Below are 20958 nucleotides of genomic sequence, written 5' to 3' on the forward strand. Positions count from 1 at the left end.
TTCAAAATTCTAACTAAAGTAATCTTGCAGAAAATAGAAAACAATTAACAGGGCGGGACTGCGAGGCCCCAGGTATGCGTTCTAGGGTTAAGTGATGTCTGTGCCACAATTTTGGGAAAAAATGGAGACTCTTTTTGGAGTCCCCTTGCTGTGTCTTACGTGACGTTGGCATCGTCAATTCCAGGTGGGTTGGGTCGCCCCCCCCCTTTTAACTGTAAGAAACTACATACACTGTGGCTTGGGGTAACACAGATGGTTGAGTCTGAAGAGCTGTTTACTCAGAGGTCTGCTCCAAATCTTCAGTGTCTGCTAGCGTAGAATTTTTAACTGCATCTAGCCTAGGCAATACTTTAGGCGTAGTAGCCCAGCTGCGAAGCAAGCTGCACCGCCTGTGTATCTAATAAGAATTTTTAAATGCATCTAGCCTAGGCAGACTGTGGGGACCCCCAACCAAACCCAGATGCTCAGCCCCCCTACCGCCCCCCTTTCCTTGGCAATAGAATAATGTAACTCTTACAACTGGATGGGTGAGGATCGGTCACAGCTTTATTAACTCTTTATACTCATTCCATTAGAAAGGCATTTTATTTCCAAAATAATTCAGCTTGTTGCAGCATGCCCTGGGACTCCACTCCGGCAACTTGGTCAACAAGTGTAACTCTCCAACATGTCCTTTCTATTTCCAGGCCACGGAGGATCCTGCGTACTCGTATGCAGGACTCTGACCCCCACCTATCACTCTTAACGCTTGTTCCACTCCGTCCTGGAGTCCTGACAGGAATATGTCCAGTCCAATATCCATTAAGTGAACACCGTTGGGCCGTATGAGGCCTGCTTTATCTCCTTCCAGTTGTCGGTGTCGTACCACTACACCGCCTCGGTCTCTTCTAAATTTTGCCATCCGAATATTTATTACCCGCCTTGTCCGTTCGATGGCCGTGATGTCTCGCGCACCTTGCCATACCACTATCGGCACAATCTCTGACCATATTATAGCTAGTTTTGTGAAAAATTCTCTGAAGCGCTCAGTGTCTAGTTTCATTATTGCCATTAGTTATGCGCTCTTGTGATGACCTAGGTTGTTTCCCCCGGCCTGTATAACTAAGATGACCGGACATCTTGCCTCTCTCCCTACCTTGATTACCTCCATTAGTACCTGTGGCCATAGCAGGCCTCTAATACCTCTCCAGTTGAAATATGTGTTATGAAACTCTAATTTCCTCCTGCCTGGGCGGACTTTCGCCCTTTTTTCTGCCCAATATATATACGAGTGGCCTATCACCCACACTGTTGTCTTAGCGTCACCTGTAAAAGAAACAAACCACTTTAGGATAACAAGTCCGGTCTTATGTATCTTGCCAAACATGTGGATCGCCATCTCCCTATCCTCTGAACTTCCGTTTCTGACAGTCCTGCTCTTGCTGCTTCCGTGGCCGCGCCTATGCGGAATGAGTGTGTCCCGTAATCTTTGGGGTGGTTCCCTGCCGATGTTATGCATTTATTAAATATAGCTTGGAACTGGTATCTTGATAATGGCGTTCCATCAATGTGTGATAGGAAGAAATTACTTTGTGATCTGATGGTTAGATATGTTTTTACTATTGTTACCCGACTCAGTGTACCGCTTGTGGGTTGTAGAAGTACCCAAGTGCCCCTGCCCGCTGGAACCGTTTTAAATTTGTGTATGCGTAGACGTATTGCATTATTGGCTATGACTACGTCCTGGTGTAATAAGCCTCCACTGGTGGTAATTTTGGATTGAGGGACTAAATCGCTTATGCACAGCGCCCCGAAGAAGGCGATCACAAATGCAGTAGACAGTAGTGTTGCTTCAAATTGTTAGTGTCAGGTTAATGGTGTTAGGGTTATGATGTGAGAAATCAGTTTTAGTGACACGGGACGGGACGTCTACACTCCTGACTTGGCTGACTCCTTTTCCACCCTTTTATGGATTGTCTGATGATGAATTTTTGTCACATCTCCCCAATTCAGTAGTTGGAAGTGAAATGCTACTCCGGTCAGACACCGCTGCGCTGACGCCCCTGATATGCCCCTCATCATTAGCTGGTGGAGAAATTCTATGGTGACTTGTGATCTGGCTTGTTCTCATTAGTCAACCCGTCTGCCTGCTACTAGTCGTGTCCACTTTTCCCATGCCTTACCGTATGCTTGCCACGTCAACGGGGCAACTGACGCTCTGATTAATGGCATAAACTATTCGCCACTAGATCCCATAGGGAAGGTGGGCAACTGTTGCCCGATGGGTGGGTGTTGTGGAAGAGCTCTGTGAAAATCTGCCAATTGAATTGTTATAAAGCGTTAGCAGCAGCTTTAGACCCCTCAGCAGAGTGGCTAGCGCGGACCCATACATTGTGTTTTAGGCACAGGAATGCTAGCCTGTGTAGTAGGCCTAGCACTGGGAGAGACGATGATGCCATCTTATTAATGCAGTGCGCTAGGCTGTTGTTTTTTGTTATGAAGCGTATATTTTTGTAAGCCAGGAGCGCGCCCCATATTTCTATTGCTACCACTATTGGGAAGAAAAATTATTTTCAGGGCTAGATGCAGCTAAAAATTATTATTAATTTAAAAGCTGGTGGAGCTTGGTATAGATGGCCTAATACAATGAGTCCCACACACTGCTAGAAGGCCAAATATTTTTCAGAGGTAGATGCAGAAAAAAATTATATTCAGTTTGCAACCTGATGGAGGTAAGTATAGATGGACTAATAGAACAAGTCCCACACACTGCTAGAAGGCCAAATGTTTTTTCAGAGCTAGATGCAGATAAAAATTATTTTTAATTTGCAACCTGATGGAGGTCAGTATAGATGGACTAATAGAACAAGTCCCACACACTGCTAGAAGGCCAAATATTTTTTTAGAGCTAGATGCAGATAAAAGTTATTTTTAATTTGCAACCTGATGGAGGTCAGTATAGATGGACTAATAGAACAAGTCCCACACACTGCTAGAAGGCCAAATATTTTTTCAGAGCTAGATGTAGACAAAAAATTATTTTGAATTTGAAACCTGATGGAGGTCAGTATAAATGGACTAATAGAACAAGTCCCACACACTGCTAGAAGGCCAAATATTTTTTCAGAGCTAGATGCAGAAAAAAATTATATCAAATTTGCAACCTGATGGAGGTCAGTATAGATGGACTAATAGAACAAGTCCCACACACAGCTAGAAGGCCAAATATTTTTTCAGAGGTAGATGCAGAAAAAAATTATATTCAGTTTGCAACCTGATGGAGGTCAGTATAGATCGACTAATAGAACAAGTCCCACACACTGCTAGAAGGCCAAATATTTTTTCAGAGCTAGATGCAGAAAAAAATTATATTCAGTTTGCAACCTGATGGAGGTCAGTATAGATGGACTAATAGAACAAGTCCCACACACTGCTAGAAGGCCAAATATTTTTTCAGAGCTAGATGCAGATAAAAAATATTTTTAATTTGCAACCTGATGGAGGTCAGTATAGATGGACTAATAGAACAAGTCCCACACACAGCTAGAAGCCCAAATATTTTTTCAGAGGTAGATGCAGAAAAAAATTATATTCAGTTTGCAACCTGATGGAGGTCAGTATAGATGGACTAATAGAACAAGTCCCACACACTGCTAGAAGGCCAAATATTTTTTCAGAGCTAGATGCAGATAAAAATTATTTTTAATTTGCAACCTGATGGAGGTCAGTATAGATGGACTAATAGAACAAGTCCCACACACTGCTAGAAGGCCAAATATTTTTTCAGAGCTAGATGCAGATAAAAATTATTTTGAATTTGCAACCTGATGTAGGTCAGTATAGATGGACTAATAGAACAAGTCCCACACACTGCTAGAAGGCCAAATATTTTTTCAGAGCTAGATGCAGATAAAAATTATTTTTAACTTGCAACCTGATTTAGGTCAGTATAGATGGACTAATAGAACAAGTCCCACACACTGCTAGAAGGCCAAATATTTTTTCAGAGCTAGATGCAGATAAAAATTATTTTGAATTTGCAACCTGATGTAGGTCAGTATAGATGGACTAATAGAACAAGTCCCACACACTGCTAGAAGGCCAAATATTTTTTCAGAGCTAGACGCAGATAAAAATTATTTTTAATTTGCAACCTGATTTAGGTCAGTATAGATGGACTAATAGAACAAGTCCCACACACTGCTAGAAGGCCAAATATTTTTTCAGAGCTAGATGCAGATAAAAATTATTTTTAATTTACACCCTGATGGAGGTCAGTATAGATGGACTAATAGAACAAGTCCCACACACTGCTAGAAGGCCAAATATTTTTTCAGAGCTAGATGCAGACAAAAAATTATTTTGAATTTGCAACCTGATGGAGGTCAGTATAGATGGACTAATAGAACAAGTCCCACACACTGCTAGAAGGCCAAATGTTTTTTCAAAGCTAGGTGCAGAAAAAAATTATATTCAGTTTGCAACCTAATGGAGGTCAGTATAGATGGACTAATAGAACAAGTCCCACACACAGCTAGAAGGCCAAATATTTTTTCAAAGCTAGATGCAGAAAAAAATTATATTCAATTTGCGACCTTATGGAGGTCAGTATAGATGGACTAATTGAATGATGCTATGCTCAAAAGGTTTTCCTTCACTAGGTGCAGTAAAAAAATTGGTATTCTATACACAGGTGGTGTAGTTTGCAACACAGATATGCTTCTCCACTGACTAACACACTCTGCAATAGGCCAAAAAGGATTAGCTTTGCTAGATTTAGCCAAATGCTGTGAAAAAAACTTGCACAGCACTGGCACAGACCTGCCTGGCAAAAACTGATAGGAACTGATGTAACTTAGTTCTGAAAAGGACTGCAATTACAATTAGTCTTTACTCCCACAACCTATCAATTTAAGAGCACAGACCTGCCTGATAAAAGTCGTAGGAAATGCTGTAACCTAGTCCTTAAAAGGACTGCAATCACAACTATTCCCTACTCCCAAGCTATCTGTAGGTTTGTGCGAAAATCGGCTTGAAATTAACAAGGTATAGCGCACACAGCAACAGCGGTGCCGTCTAACATGCAGCTGCAGCAGTGAGAAAATGGTGGCGACGGGGAAAATGGCTGGGTCTTATAGGGCAAGGACATGTGACATACACTGCCAATGACGCATGCCCTTGCTTGTGTGAAAAAAAGCACTTCGCTCCGTGTGTGCGCTGCTGATAGGCTAACAGATTGCACCTCCCCACTGCAAATGCGGGAAAGAGAAAAAAAAATGGAGATCTTCATTGTTCCTGCAGAGATCCATCCCCTGCCCCTCCCCCCACCCCGCTGTACACTCAAACTGCGTATTAACATTAATTTTCATCATTACTGAGAAAAAATCCAGTTATGATTTTGGTGCACGAACAGTTATCGAACATAACCTCGAACAGCCGAATTTTTTTCAAATCGTTCGTGTTCGCCGAACGGCTCGAACACCGCCCAAAACAGCTCGAATTTGAGATTGGCGAACAGTTCGAGTCGAACAACGCTCATCTCTAGTCATTACAAGCGACCCTCTGTGAGATTGGAGAGAGGGGAAAGGATTTTTGGAACTTACGCTTGAGGTGGTTGTAACATCTGCCAGCATGTGGGGGCACAGGAAGACATAACACTCTCCATTTTCCCTTACCAGATCCGACCAAAGGCTATTTCAACTGCAGATCTTGGAATCTGGTATATGCTTTGATTTGTGGATGTCCGAAGACATATGTTGGACAGACAACACAGGAACTCAGAAAAAGGATCCAACAACACCTTTTGAATATTTCAACAGCTAAGAGGTACCACGACAAGGACAAAACGTTAACATCTGTAGCGGCACATTTTCCGGAGGTCCACAATAGTCGTTTGGCCGGATTACAGGTAATAGGACCGGAACATATACGGACAAATATCAGGGGTGGTGACTGGACCAATGCCCTTCTGAGATGTGAATCAAAATGTATTTTTAATTTACAGAGTTTGGCCCTTCAGGGTCTAAATGGTGAATGATTATTTACAGGGTTCTACAAACAGCTGTGAAATATCTTGTTTTATGTTCTCTCACATTTTGCCTCTTTCTCTCCTCTCATTAGGGCATATTCTTGGGGACGCACTCGATGGGCCCTCACTAGACCAAAATCATTGTAACTGATTAAGTCATCAGTATATTACGACATCAACTCTACAATGCTTGTGGGATGAAGATATAAGTGGATAACTGGGAAAACTCCATGAAGAAGGAACCGAGGATCTTTGTCACCTTACATTCAAGATCTTGGACCTTCTATATGTCTTTACACTATGGCTTGTAGGACAAGTTCTAGCAGCTTATAGACTATTTAGTCGTTCTGGTGATTACTCTTATGATTATTTTTGTTCGAGGAGTTTCTTCTCTTTCCCAGCTCAAGCTTCTTTGAGGCTATGGGATATGTCTTTGGTGGTCAATATTTATTTCTTTTAGAGTTTCCTAGTAGGCATGTAGAGGCCTTCTACTCAGTGGTAAATGAGAGTCCCCCTCAGTGAGGAATTCATGGATTTATCTACACATATACAGTACAGACCAAAAGTTTGGACACACTTTCTCAAAGATTTTTCTGTTATTTTCATGACTATGAAAATTGTACATTCACACTGAAGGCATCAAAACTATGAATTAACACATGTGGAATTATATACTTAACAAAAAAGTGTGAAACAACTGAAAATATGTCTTATATTCTAGGTTCTTCAAAGTAGCCACCTTTTGCTTTGATGATTGCTTTGCACACTCTTGGCATTCTCTTGATGAGCTTCAAGAGGTAGTCACCGTAAATGGTCTTCCAACAATCTTGAAGGAGTTCCCAGAGATGCTTAGCACTTGTTGGCCCTTTTGCCTTCACTCTACGGTCCAGCTCACCCCTAACCATCTCGATTGGGCTCAGGTCTGGTGACTGTGGAGGCCTGGTCATCTGGCGTAGCACCCCATGACTCTCCTTCTTGGTCAATCAGCCCTTACACAGCCTGGAGGTCTGTTTGGGGTCATTGTCCTGTTGAAAATTAAATGATGGTCCAACTAAACGCAAACCGGATTGGAATAGCATGCCGCTGCAAGATGCTGTGGTAGCCATGCTGGTTCAGTATGCCTTCAATTTTGAATAAATGCCAAACAGTGTCACCAGCAAAGCACCCCCACACCATCACACATCCTCCTCCATGCTTCACGGTGGGAACTAGGCATGTAGAGTCCATCCGTTCACCTTTTCTGCGTCGCACAAAGACACGGTGGTTGGAACCAAAGATCTCAAATTTGGACTCATCAGACCAAAGCACATATTTCCACTGGTCTAATGTCCATTCCTTGTGTTCTTTAGCCCAAACAAGTATCTTCTGCTTGTTGCCTGTCCTTAGCAGTGGTTTCCTAGCAGCTATTTTACAATGAAGACCTGCTGCACAAAGTCTCCTCTTAACAGTTGTTGAAGAGATTTGTCTGCTGCTAGAACTCTGTGTGGCATTGACCTGGTCTCTAATCTGAGCTGCTGTTAACCTGCAATTTCTGAGGCTGGTGACTCGGATACACTTATCCTCAGAAGCAGAGGGGACTCTTGGTCTTCCTTTCCTGGGGCGGTCCTCATGTGTGCCAGTTTCTATGTAGCGCTTGATGGTTTTTGCAACTGTACTTGGGGACACTTTCAAAGTTTTCCCAATTTTTCACACTGACTGACCTTCATCTCTTAAAGTAATGATGGCCACTCGTTTTTCTTTACTTAGATTCTTTTTTGTTGCCATAATACAAATTCTAACAGTCTATTCAGTAGGACTATCAGCTGTGTATCCACCTGACTTCTACACAACACAACTGATGGTCCCAACCCCATTTATAAGGCAAGAAATCCCACTTATTAAACCTGACAGGGCACACCTGTGAAGTGAAAAACATTTCCGGTGACTACATCTTCAAGCTCATCAAGAGAATGCCAAGAGTGTGCAAAGCAGTCATCAAAGCAAAAGGTGGCTACTTTGAAGAACCTGGAATATAAGACTTATCTTCAGTTGTTTCACACTTTTTTGTTAAGTATATAATTCCACATGTGTTAATTCATAGTATTGATGCCTTCAGTGTGAATGTACAATTTTCAAAGTCATGAAAATGCAGAAAATTCTTTAAATGAGGTGTGTCCAAACTTTTGGTCTGTACTGTATATATATATATATATATATATATATTTATGTGTGTAAATATATATATATATGCATATGTGTGTGTGTATATATATATATATATATATACTGTATATGTATAAGATATTGTGAAATTAGAGTCCGTTCAAAGGCAGGCCATTCGATTATTACATGGGACGGAAAATCTCTCATATGATAGGTTAGAACGGTTGGGCTTGTTTAGCTTAAAGAAGAAACGCATCAGAGGTGGTCTCATTTACAGTGCCTTGAAAAAGTGTTCATACCCTGTGAACTTTTCCACATTTCTCCCACAAAACTTAAAAGTATGTTATTGGGATTTTATGTTATGTACCCACACAAACTACCAATATTTGTGAAGTGTAAAGAAAATGATACATATGGTACATGGTTTCTAAATATTTAAAAAGTATAAATATGAAAATTGTGATGTGCATTTGTCTTCAGACCCCTGTAGTTTGATGTCCCTAAATAAATTCTGAGTAACCAGTTGCCTCCATAAGTCACATAATTAGTAAATTGAGTCCACCTGTGTGTAATTTATTTTCAGTATAAATACAGCTGTTTTGTGAAGGCCTCAGAGGTTTGTAGAAAACATTAGGAATCAATCAGCATCATTAAAACCAGGGAACATACCTGACAGGTCAGGGATAAAGTTGTGGAGAATAGTAATGCAGGGTTGGTGTGATGACCCGGGGTCTTCCGTGGGCATAATACTACTCAGACAACACAGGATGAGGGTAAAACAGCGTGGCAATACTTTATTGAACCACAAAGCAGACAATAAACACATAGAACAGTCCCACAAATACCCAAGATGGTACAACATTACACAGTCTCATCCTTCTGCTTTACCCGCCTGGGATAGAACAGCTGCGACTTTGTGAGTTTCAGGGCCAACTACCTCAACTAGTGGCCCCCCGCTTATGGTGGGCCCCCACAGAGAGAAGGTAGCATCAAGCTTAGGAAGCTAGCAGTCCATTGAGGTACAAGGCCAGGAGACACGAGGGTCCCATCCTTGCCACTCTAAGAGGCTGGTCCCAATCTGGCTTCTCCGAATGCCTCCATGGATTCCAGGCGACCGGTGAGTCCCTCCTGGCAAACCCAAACAACATATCCATGGGGCCAGGTGACTTTATCATCCTAACCTGGTCTCCCCAAATGTATCCATGGGCTTTCTGATGGTCAATGGAGCAGATCCAAGCAGATGGTGTGAAGAGAGTCTGATCCTTGACTCTCCCTGCAAAGTCTCTTTCTAATTTCTGTTCCAAATCTCTTTTCAGCAGGATAGATAAACCCTTTTTCTATCTACATGTAAAGGTCATCAGTCACAGGCTGGGGTTAGAGGTAAAGGTGCAGGGCTCACTCAGGTCTCATTGTTTGAGCTAATCAATTTACATAGCTGTTATAGCAGGGGCTGTTTAAATCAACATCATTGTTTCAGAATCAAAGAGGAGACAACAATCAGGGTTATACAAATACTGGTCTGTTCTTATTGACCAGGCACATAAGTACACATACATTCATAAGTCAACAGAAACACAATAGTGTATTTCTCTTGGATTAACAAATCTAAACATCTGGTTTATTAAGATTATAGGCTGTATCGCCACAGTTAAGTTATAAAAAATAGCTCAATCTCTGAACAACTCATGGAGCACTGTTCAATCAATAATCCATAAATGGCAAAAATGAAAAGTGTTTGGCACAGCTGAAAAGCCACCAAGACACGACTATCCACCTAAACTGACATACCAATCAAGGAGAGCACTAATTAGAGACCTGTGTCTTTTTTTAACTACTTCATGCTGTGGCCATTTTCCATTTTTGTTTTTTCTTCCCCTTCTTCCAAGAGCCAAACCATTTTTATTTTTTCCATCAATATAGCTGTATGAAGGCCTGTTTTTGAGGGACAAGTTGAATTTTTGGCTAACAGTATTCATTTTATCATGTGATGCACTGGAAAGCAGGAAAAAATTCCAAGCGCATTGACATTGCAAAAATGTTTACAATTGTTTTTTGTTTTTTTACTTACCATGTTCACTATATGGTAAAACTGACCTGTGAATATGATTCCAAATGTCAGTAGCAGTACGCAGATACCAAGCAAGCATAGTTTTTTTATTATTATTAAGGGATGAAAAAAAATTAGAAATTCGTAAAAAAAGCACTGATTTTTTTCATTACGCCGTTCACCGATCAGATTCATTTATTTTATATTTTGATAGATCAGATTTTTTTTAACACAGGGATACAAAATGTATATTTTTTAATTATTCTGTATTGTTTTATTTATATTGGGGCAAAAGAGGAGTGATTTGGACTTTTCTGGGTTTTTTTCTTTTCATATTTTTTTAAAATGTTTTGTTATTTAGTACTGTATTTAATAGCAATTTGAAGCTGCGATTGTCTGCTCTCTTGTGCTATACATAGCATTGCATCAGCATCAGAAAATCATGATCTCATATGAATGCCAGTTAAAGGTGGAAGAAAGGCGACAGAGGCAGCTAAATAGGAAAGGTTCTTCACAGTTAGAGCAGTCAGACTGTGGAATGCCGACCACAAGAGGTAGTAATGGCAGACACTATAACAGCTTTTTAAAAAAGGGCTGGATTATTTCCTCAGTACACATAACATTGTGGGTTATAGATAATTTAGTGACAAAAATGTATAATTGGTTGAGAAAGGTATGTAACTATGTAAACAATTGCTTTCACAGGAGGATCATAAAGACTGGTACAGGGGTTTTGATCAGACCCCAGGCTGTCATGTCAACCCATCAGACCATGCGATCATGTGATGGGCGCGCCTATGGGCACATGGAATGACGAGCCACCCTGCTGACACATGTTAAAGACCGCTTTCAGAGATTGACAGCAGGATTTTAACAGGTTAACAGCCATGGGTAGAGCTCTGTGTAGCGCTGGCGTCCCTGCCCTCTGCTAGGCAGGGACGCTGCTCCCCTCACCGCTCTGCTCCGTGCCCGGCGTCCTCTCCCCGCTCTGCTCTCAGCGCGCGCTCCTTCCCGGCCCCTGTGCTTAGGGCGCGCGCGCGATCCCCTCCTCTTAAAGGGGCTGCGCGCGCCGTCCTAAGGAGTCCCCGGCCAATGGCCGGAGGACTTCATCATATATAAGGCACCTCCTCCAAAATGGAGGTGCCCGAGCAATGTTGTTTGCACCTGTGTCTCACCTGTGCTTCAGCCCTCAGGTCCCGTTGCCAGTTTCCTGCCAGTTGCCTGCCAGTTTCCTGCCAGTTACCTGCCTGATTCCTGCCTGAATACTTGTTACCTGTCTGCCAGTCTGAGGTCCGACGGTCTGCCTTACTACTCCTGTCAGTCTGTCTAAAGGACCAGCCTGCCCGCTCACCTGGGAGCGCACATCAGCTACCTGCCTACTTTCCTGAGGTCCGACGGTCTGCCTTACAACTCCGGTCAGTCTGTCTATGGACCAGCTTGCCCGCTCACCTGGGAGCGCTTCTCCGTTACCTGCCTGCTTGCCAGCCCAGAGGCTCCGTTGTCACGTGCTGTGACCATCAGCTACTTCAGACTCTTGTCCGCTCACCTGGGAGCGCTTCTCCGTTACCTGCCTGCTTGCCAGCCCGGAGGCTCCGTTGTCACGTGCTGTGACCATCAGCTACTTCAGACTCTTGTCCGCTCACCTGGGAGCGCTTCTCCGTTACCTGCCTGCTTGCCAGCCCGGAGGCTCCGTTGTCACGTGCTGTGACCATCAGCTACTTCAGAGACTCTCGCTTGCTCACCTGGGAGCACACATCTACCATCTGCCTGCTAGCCTACCCGGAGGCTCTGCCATCACAGGTCGTACCTACCCTTTACCCAGAGACTGCCCTGATCACTTGCCGTATCTCCCTGTCCGTTCATCCAGAGACTGCCGCCCGCTCCCTTACAAGGGCCGCCCCCTTGTATAGTAGCTCAGAGGTTCCGCCTCCCAGACCCGTTACACTCTGCTCCACTCACAGCTGTTAAAGCACATGATGGTTGGTTAAATCAGCTGTCATATTCTGGAAAAGATGTGGGCTCGGCTAGCGAGCCCACATCAAAGTAAGGGAGCCGGCATATGACATACTGGTACATCGGTAAGGGATTAAATTATATAACTATGTATCTAAAAGTACAGAAGCTTGAAGTTATATATTGACACTGTTGCTTTTTGTGTTCTTCCTGTTCTAATGGAATCCTTTGTATTTTCACCTTCATATAGCCTAATCATTCTTATTTTGTCCTTGTTGTTGTATGAATATTACAAATTTAAAAAAAAATGTATTCAGGTTCATGCACACTAGAAATGTACAGTATTTTAGACAAGTGGGAAAAAATGCTAATTAAGTAATGCTATCAGGCCTACTCACAGCTGAAATCCCTAGCATAGAGTGAAGACAGGGCTGAAGATGCAATGACATGGAGGAGCAGAGGACCGGTCAGTGAGTAAGGAGCAGTGGTAAGGTATGTTCTTTTTTACTTGTTTAACCTTTTGCTAGCCACTTAGCTCTCTGACCACCCCCACCACTCCCTTTTCCCGGGGCTTCCTGCTACAAGCAGGCCCTAAGGTTCACTACACATTCCCTGGGGCTTACTCACAGATGGAACTACCGGCCTAAGGCTGGAGATATGACTCAACGAATGTGCAGAGGAAAAGCAGGGGTTGCTGCAGAAGTAAGCAGTAAGGTGAGTAAAAGTATTTAATATCTTACATTTATTATGCTTTAGGGTCTAAAGGAACCCCAGAGCGTAATAAGGGACATTACATTTGTGGAGAAAACCTTTTCTGTGAATCGAATTTCCTGGTAAAATATGCGTGAACAAGCATACAGAATTTTGGCATATTGGCTCAAGTCTTACATACAGTTTTATAAAAAAAGTAGTAATATTGTACTGAAAACTATCTAATGCAAAAAACTTTAAAATATATTTAGATCAGAAATGCATTAAATGGGCCTACGTTAGAAAAAAATATCCTTGTAGGCACCTCCTGTATCGACAATCATATGACTTTGTTTATGCCAGGAAACTAATGGGGATTACAGAAGCCTGTGCAGACTCGGGGTGCTGGTTCGGGAAGTAAGTACAGTTTTTTTTATTCCCCAATCAAATAATTAAAAATCACCACCCACTAGCGCTATACAATTGCTAGAAGAAATGCAGCTGCTGTTAGTATAGGAGGTTTCGTGTGATCACCGTCTGTGGGAATAAATGTAGTGAATGGAGTACATACTACCGCACTTTCAGACGTCAAAAATAAATGTCTGAAAGAATCTAGAACACCAGAGTAAACATATGTCAGGAGTCATCCGGCTAATGCCGTAATAGACCTACCTACAATAGTGTCAATAATAAAATGGAAAAAAAAATCCCTGCACCTGCAGTTCCCTATTGTGCTGCTATAGGGATCACAGAGACAACTGATAAAACCATCCAATTAGACACTACATATGAACCAATGCAGTGGATAGCACAATGATTAAAGTACCTGTGTAGTTTGCTTTGTCCTCTTATATTGTGCTGGGTCCTGGATTCAGGGAGAAGAAGGACAGTGATTCCTTCGATACGCATTGGATTTTGTGGCTGCTCTAAGGCTCTCTGAGCAGTGACGTCACCCTAACCACTCCCCCCCATGTTCGGCATCAACTAGCTGCGTAGCTTCCAGCCGGGGCACGCCGCGGGTCGAGCACCAGCTGAAGATTCACGGCAAGGAGCATCTCTGGGAGAACCCTCCCATTACAGTCTTTTTCACCGCCAAGTATTATACGGAGATTCCAGGACCCAGCACAATATAAGAGGACAAAGCAAACTACACAGGTACTTTAACCATTGTGCTATCCACTGCATTGGTTCATATGTAGTGTCGAATTGGATGGTTTTATCAGTTGTTTCTGTGATCCCTATAGCAGCACAATAGGGGATTGCAGGTGCAGGTTTTTTTTTTCCCATCTTATTATTGACACTATTGTAGGTAGGTCTATTACGGCATTAGCTGGATTACTCCTGACATATGTTTACCCTGGTGTTCTAGATTCTTTCAGACATTTATTTTTGACGTCTGCGAGTGCGGCAGTATAAACTCCATTCACTACTTCTTTTATCCCCCATTCTTTGCACATACATACTAGATTTTAAATTAGTGAAAAACTTTTGAACTTGCCACCTATGGAAACAATACTCTACATTTAAAATTATTCTCGTTATTATGTGAATTGAATTATTCTGTATTAGAGCAGTGGTGGGTAATTTGGGATGGGGGTTGTTGAGTATGTACCCAAAGTGCTGGGTACCAAAAATGCATTGACAATAAGTCTTTTTCAGGGTGTTTTGATTTAGAGTTATAGGGTAACTAAATGATTCTTTTCCTCATTAGAAGCAAAGCCTTGCTACAACCATGAAAAGAGAAAACAGAATTTATTTTCATTTGTTTGAGTTCACTTGATCATTTTTTTTGTTCAATATGACAATTCTTATTGAGATAGAGAAAGTAGGAAATGTAACATAATGGCATACTCTAGTTAATGGTCTTTCATTGTACATTTTTAATCACTGAGTTATATATTTTTTTCATCCCATGAAATGCTACATAAATCAAATTATCCAATTTACTCGTAGAGTTTACTCCATTTTGGAAAAAGTTACTCGAGAAAAGTCAAGTTTTTATCATAAAGTTAATTTTGCATGAACAGCAGACAAGATGCAATATATTCCATTTCATTTGTGTGCAATTAATTGATTTTTAATTTAACTTCCTGATATGTAAAGCGGATAATGGAATCAATTCCAATTTGAAAAGAGGCACTGTGATAATTGCATTCTTGGCTATTCATTTCAGCTTTATTGTTGCTTAACAAGATCAATGCATTAAAAAGTAAATTGTTATTGAAAGTTTCCTAAATTAATAAACTGCATTCGGTATACAATGGAAGGGAATTGATAAAGAGTTTTTGAAGAAAACTGTATAATACAGATAAGGACTTCTGCCACAAAGCCAGACTAAACAATACATTGGAAGAAGTCCTAAGAAGTGCAGAGTAGATTGAGATTACCATCTTAATATTCTGAATACAATTTCTCTAGCATGTGCACATATTGGAGCAGGGCATTACCTGTATACTACTGGCAATGTGTGGTTGTAATTGTTTTCATTGTCTTCATGCAATATGTTAGAAAACATTTCTATACCATTGACTGGCATGGAGAGGGACATAATATTATTAGCAAGTCACATAATGTAAGACAAATAGGTTGTCTTACAGTATGTAACTTGTCTTGTTTTCTTCAACAATAGACTTTGGAAATTATTATTCGAGATTGTAGTACAAAAAAGGTTATTTCATATGCAGTTTGCATACATGATATGGTCAAGCAGAATTATTACTCATCTATTACTTTTTCCCTTAAGAATTTAAAGCATACAGGGGACATATAATTATTAAATAAAATATATAAATAGCTGAATCTGAATAATGTTTGGCACTATTAGTATGAGTATTGTCTAGAATAGTGTGGCACTATGATTCTTTGCTGTGTATGGCCTAATTGGGGTTCTGTTTGGTGCTATCAGTATGGGCACTGTCTGGACAATGTGTAACATTATTAGTCTAGTATGAGAATGGCATTATTTGTCTCAGTATTGTATAAGACTAGAGATGAGTGGATAGAACCGTGGAGGATAGACTTCAAGTTGAATCTCCTGAAACTTGAAGGTCCCCACAAATTTTCGAACACTTAGCATCCATCACCATTTCATACATTGCTAAAGACTCAGAGAGTGAGTGGCTGCATGAACTTCCTAAAAATGCCCTGCAGCTATCAAATCTGATCTAGTGCAGCCAGTAAAGGTGGCTATCACAGCCAGTATAAAAGATAAGGACTGTGTTGCGGGTTTGTCACGGTTGACAGACAGTCATACGGTGTCCGACTGTAGAAGGTCGCTGCATTTGGCCTTACAAACATCTCCCTGATCCTTTTTTTTATATCTTTCTCTTTATGACCCACCAGTGATCCTCACTGTGCTTGGGGATTATTCCTTTCCCTTTAGGACCCTGCATTATCCTCACCTTTCTGCTGTTAGTCAGCACTTCCTTTCTGTGTCCTTAAATACACTCAGATCCTCAGAGAGTTTGCTGGTGATAGCGTGTTATATCTATTCAGGCCTGGGATTCTACTAGTCGACTAGAATTGTCTTGGAGTTCCTTCATGGATTGTTGCCGTGCTTACTCCGGTGTCATCCCCTGTTTGTTTGCCCTGTGTGTTGTTTATTTTTCACAAGAGCTGACTTAGTGCTCACCCCTCCCGCTCCTTTCCTAGGGCCTAGCCTTAGGTTCTGCAAGGGCTAGGTATCCTGCTCGGCGATAGGTGTAGAACCTATTTAGGGTCAGTAGGGGAGTTAGGGTTTGTCAGTAGTTCTGTTTAGAGGTCTCCACTCTCTCCTGCCCTAGATTTAGGGCTCCCTTCCATTTTCCCTTTATTATACGCTGGGTTCTCACCATTCTTAGCGTGACAGGCTTGCCAAGAGATGCCATTTTATGCTTTTACAGTGTAGTAATAGGAGGTCAGTGTGCATAGTTCATTTCACCTAGGGATAGAAAAAAGCCTAATCTGATTGTGGTGTACTAGTTCAGTGCTGATTTACCAGCAAGAATGCAAAGTTCTAGTCTCAGTGAATGTAAAAAATGTGAATAAAGATCCAAAGATTTAGTATACTTATTTTAATATTCCAGTTTGGAAGTGGTATACCGCACGAATGGCCGAAAGTGTTGGAACCCTTGAAAATGTTCTAGAAAATTTAGAAATTCTCCCAGAAAATTATTGCAATTACCCATTATTTGTTATACATGTTTATTTCCTTTGTTCGTATTTTAACAACACAAAAAAAACAGACAAAAAAAAGTAAATTCGACATAATTTCACACAAAAACCCCAAAATGTGCCGGACAAAATTGTAAGTACCCTCAACTTAATATTTGGTGGCATACCTTTTTGAATAAGTAACTGTAATCAGTCACTTCCTATAACCATCAACAAGCAATAACCATTCTTACACCTCTAAACTGGAATTTTGGATGACTCTTCTTTTGCAAACTGCTCCAGGTATCTCATATTTGAAGGGTGCCGTCTCCCAACAGCAATTTTAAGATCTCTCCACAGGTGTTCAATGTGATTTAGATCTGAATTCATTGCTGACCACTTCAGAATAATGATGAGCGAGCACTAAAATGCTCGAGTACTCGTTGCTTGGGTCGAGAAAATTGGAGTACTCGGGTGCTCGACCCGAGCAACGAGCCCAATGTAAGTCTATGGGAAACTCGAGCATTTTTCAGGCGGCTCACCCCAGCAGTCTGCAAAGGGCCTAAAAATTGCCCAAATTGATGGGAACAGTGCTCAAATGACATGGGAACAGCATGGAGAAGACCCCTGTAAGCATCTCTGACTCCCAGATCATTGCTGTCTGCAACGTGGTCAGAGTATTACGCCACTTTTACGGACTCACAATAAAACATACAAAAATGAAACCAAAATGGATTTTCCGGGGAAATATGTTAAGAAACATCCTTTCCTGGGTAATGACTTGTATATAAGGCAAAATAAATAACCAAAAACAAAAATACTCCTCCACAACTTGGGCTATGTTCACACGAAGCGTTTTTGATGCGTTTTTGCACTTTTGCATTGCTTTCAACCAAGACAAATGCATTCACCAGGAAATGTCATTTTAGCATTTTACAACCTTATCTGGTCATGTGGTGTGTGACACATCATCAGACAGACACATGCATGCAGTGCTGAAAAGACATGGGAACAGCATGGGGAAGACTTCTGGAAGCATCTCTGACTCCCAGGTCAATGCCAAAAAGTGTGCCCATCATAAGTGATCCTTGGCGCATGCGCAGATGCCTCCCGCTATGCACCTGTCATTGCAGACTTGCAACAATCACCGTCCACGTCCTTGTTCCACTGCAGCATTCAGTTGTCCCTACCCCATACCTTGAAATGCAAGCGCAAGTATGCAAGCAGCCATCCACCCACCCACAGGCTGCAATACTATACTGCCAAATTTTTGACAGCTGCTTGCACTTGAAATGTGGCCTTTCAGGCTTGTGGAGGTGGAAGTTTTTCTTAACCTCATGCCAGCGGCAGCTGGGTGTTCATACTCGGTCCCCAGCCGCCACTATATTTCCCAGTATCGCCTCCACCTTCCACAAGCACGGGTCCCACAACATTACCTGTGGCCTCCCCAGTGCACTTACTGGGAAGGACCGCCTAACCACAAACACGTGGACAGGTGAATGTGGCCAGGGATGGTACGGATCCAGTCCACAGCTTTTTTTGCTGAGAGTTGTGGTTACCTCAGTGAAAGGACTGGCATAGAGGGAAACCGCACCTACCCTGTGTGTCATTTCTCCCAGGAAGTCCTGTAATTGAGCTTGTTGCAGAAGCAATGGCAGCCCGTCCAATATCAACTCGCACTTGTCGGTGGTGCTTTGACACACACACATCTTTCTTTGCGCATTTAATGTCTTGAATACAGAGTTGGACAATGGCCTGATCTGTAATACATTTTGAGAAATAACATGCATAACCTTCCTCTTGTATTAGGGTCGTGACCGACCCGTTTTAGGTTTTATATGCATACAAATTCTACATACATTTGTTTATTGCATCAAGACTTTTTGACTTTTTCAGAAATTTATTTTTAAACAAAATATAATAAATAAAACTATTTTACTAAATTGTAAAAATGCTCTTATTAAAATTATAACATTTGTGTTGTTGGGGTCAATTTCGACCCAGGTCTAATATAAGAGTAAAAAAACAATAATAAGTCCCAAAACTGAACTCATAAACACAATATAAACCAACAGCCCACAGCCAGCTCTACCTCCAACAACTTGAGTTAGGGACATGTCCAGGCACGTATGGCCAAATCAGCTTAGAGTTGGTACTTTGCAGAGTATACATCTCCAGTTTACACATGCAACAATGAGGAGAAGATTTGATGTAAGCCAAATTCTGGATTATATCTTAGATGATAATGAATCAGAGGACACACAGCAGCAAACTGATACAGATGAACAGGTTTCTGAGGAGGAAGATGATGTGGAGTATCAACCGGAAGACACAGACAGTTCTGATCAGTCTGATGAGGAGTTCACTGGTGCTGAAGCTGCTCCCGCTGAAAGATTCGAATCCAAAAGTGGCAAGATCAGTTGGAGCTCAGTATCTCCAGATGTACATGGCAGGGCAGATGCTGCAAATGTCATAAAAATGACCCCTGGGATCACAAGGTTTGCTGTGACAAGAGTAAGTGACATCAAGTCATGTTTTGATCTGTTTATGCCATTGTCAATAAAAAAAGTCATTATTGCTATGACAAACCTTGAAGGAAAAAAAGTCCACGGCAACATGTGGAATGACCTTCATGATGATGTCCTGGATGCCTACATTGGTGTTCTTCTCCTTGCTGGAGTGTACAAATCCTGCAGTGAGGCCACTTATAGTCTCTGGGATGCATCGACAGGCAGGAATATTTTCCGGGCAACAATGTCACTTCAAAATTTTCAAATGATATCAAGAGTCCTCAGATTTGACAACAGAGACACCAGAACAAAATCTGACAAACTTGCTCCCATCAACGATGTTTGGGAGAAATGGGTGCAGCTCCTTCCACTGATGTTCAACCCAGGGCCAGAGGTGACAGTATATGAACGTTTTCTCCCTTTCCACGGAAAATGCCCCTTCCGGCAATACATGCCAAGTAAGCCAGGCAAATACGGCATAAAAATTTGGGCAGCCTGTGATGCAAAAAATAGCTATGCATGGAATCTACAGATTTACACAGGCAAGTCTGCAAGCAGCATCCCTGAAAAAAAACAAGGAAAACGTGTAGTCCTCGATATGACTACTGGACTGCAGGGTCACAACATTACTTGTGACAATTTTTTTACCAGCTATGACCTTGGACAAGAACTTCTCAGGAGGAAAATCACCATGGTGGGCACAGTGAAAAAAAACAAACCTGAGCTGCCCGCTGAATTGTTGCAGATGAAGGACAGGGCTCCACTTTCCTCAAAGTTTGTTTTTACAGACACCACCACTGCTGTTTCATACTGCCCCAAAAAACGACGGAATGTGGTACTGATGTCCACACTTCACAAAGATGCAGCTGTGTCATCAGGAAGTGACAAAAAGCCCAGAATCATCCTGGACTATAACAAAAACAAAGGAGGAGTGGACAACCTGGACAAGCTGACTGCCACCTACACTTGCCAGCAAATGACTAGGAGATGGCCAATGGTTGTATTTTACAACATCCTTGATGTGTCAGCATGCAATTCATTTGTGTTGTGGACCCACATTCACCAAGGATGGAATTCAAAGAAAAAACACAAGCGGAGGATGTTTCTGAGGAACTAGGAAGATCCCTTGTAAAGGCGCACATTGACCAAAGGGAACGAGTGCCCCGAGACCCAGCCGCTGCAGCCTTGGTCCGACAACTCCAGAGCTCAACAAGTGCTTCGTCCACACCCACAGCAACACAAAGAGCATCATCACCAGCATCCTCCTCAACCAGGCCTGCCTCAACATCAACCACAACAGCCACAACCCCAGTGAGACCACCTGATTCTTAAAGAAAGAGGTGACAGGTCTGCCCTAGCAATAAGGACAGAAAGACAAACACCGTGCTTCGGCTGCAAAAATACTTCTGCAAAGAACACACAAAAAGTGTCACTTTTTGCCACACATGCATCTAAATACTAATGCATCTAAAAACTAG

This window comes from Phyllobates terribilis, unplaced genomic scaffold, assembly GCF_046119375.1.
Source record: "Phyllobates terribilis strain yellow unplaced genomic scaffold, ASM4611937v1 Scaffold_1__5_contigs__length_1240528914, whole genome shotgun sequence".
NCBI classification, from domain to species: domain Eukaryota; kingdom Metazoa; phylum Chordata; class Amphibia; order Anura; family Dendrobatidae; genus Phyllobates; species Phyllobates terribilis.